The sequence below is a fragment of the Penaeus monodon genome, chromosome 23 (assembly GCF_015228065.2).
Source record: "Penaeus monodon isolate SGIC_2016 chromosome 23, NSTDA_Pmon_1, whole genome shotgun sequence".
NCBI classification, from domain to species: Eukaryota; Metazoa; Arthropoda; class Malacostraca; order Decapoda; family Penaeidae; genus Penaeus; species Penaeus monodon.
The window spans coordinates 41,325,269-41,326,928 of NC_051408.1; the positions used below are offsets into that span (position 1 = coordinate 41,325,269).

The window sequence follows — 1,660 nt, forward strand, 5'->3', positions numbered from 1 at the left end:
CAAATCCAATGGGTTAAGGAAACGCAAGTGCGTGCACATATAAACTGGGGAATCCAGTATCCTTATCAAATTTGGCAGAAGTCAGATTAGCTTGCCTAGAATGGAGTCAAATAAGTCAATGTTAGTTCTGTTTGGACAATGAGAACAGCATCTTTACAGGAATAGAATTAAATAACTATGTAATTTATATACTGTTTTCATCCTGACAGAGGGTCAGTATGAAAAACATTGAAAGTAAGCAGGATAGGGAAAACAGAATTGGAGGAATTAGCAAAATGAAATAGGTTGTCAAGTTTTATGGGAAACAATTGGCACAGCATGTACTTATGATTTATATCTACATTATGTTCCTTTGGCATTCCATAATTTTTTTTTTTCAGGGATTGGAATGTGGATCTGATCCCAAGTTCCTCATGGCAAATGGCCAGTTGGTCAGCTCCTTATTCACACTGGCGTGACGCGCTACCTGGAATTCAAGTCAGTCAGGGCAGTTATGTGTACAAGGGAAACAAAATCTCCAAGGTCCCTGCGGATGAGAAGGAGGCTCTTACTTCAGGTGAGATATTTTTTTCTTTTTTTTTTCTCCCCCATGAAGTTGTTTGAAACCTGTTCAGAAGTTGTCAGGCTTCCAACAGAAGGTGTTGGAATAAAATTGTCAAATGTGAGACTGAACCCAAGTGGCTAAGAATAAGTGACACAGGAGCAGTAGTGCCTAGCTTAAATTGGATTTTTTTTTTTTTGCCATGTTTATGAATGTGTCTTGTGTTTAGTGTTGCTCTAATTCTTTTTTATTACTAATTCTCTGTCTGGCCATCAGAATGTATTAAATATGTATCCGTCAAGTTGTCTGTCTCTGAGCATTGTATTAACCCCCCTTCGTTCTTTACACCTTGTAGATCTGATGGGCATGTTTGAAAAGCGAAGGTTCAAGAACTTCCTGGTGTTCGCCCAAGATTACCGTGACGATGACCCAGCCACATGGAAGGCCATGCCTGGCTTCGACCCCAAAACCACCACCATGAACGCGGTGTTCGCCCACTTTAACCTCGACAAGAACACCATTGATTTCACAGGTCACGCTCTTGCTCTATATAGGTAGGTTGTGTTTTGTTACAGGTTGGATCAGATCTTTGGGCTGGCAGTGTTTAATTTGTGTGTGTTAATGTATGCGAACTTTTTAGGCTGAATAATAGGTTTTAGGTGTTGGTATGTCAGGGGAACAGAGGGCATATGGGACTAGTTTCATTGGATTATACAATTCGAAGTAGTGTTTGGCAATTTGTCAATCCAATTGCAATGGAAACAATGTACTGCCTTCAGCTGGGGAAAGCTATACACAGTGCAGCAAGCATGGGAGCAAATAAATGCGGTAAATAATCTACGGTCTTTAGTAAAGGAATGGAACAAGGAATGTTTAGTGCTTGAGAATGAGCAGGAATGAAGGGAGATCAATATCCGTTGAATTTAATTGGATTGACGAGAGATTACGATAGAGCTGCTGGGAGAATAGTTTGAAGTTTGCTTAACTTCATTGTTAATATAGGAGATTTTGATCTGAAACCAAGCAGGTGTGGTGATTTGAACAGCTTTTTACTTTTTAAGTAAAACGTGTATCCAAACCTGAAAGAAGACTTGGGAACTGCTTCCCTGAGTGCACATT

The 1,660-nt window shown here is 39.9% G+C and overlaps 1 pseudogene; it reads left to right on the forward strand.

Moving 5' to 3' along the window:
- The window catches only part of LOC119588310, an 8,017-nt pseudogene that overhangs the window by 3,359 nt on the left and 2,998 nt on the right, over positions 1–1,660 (forward strand).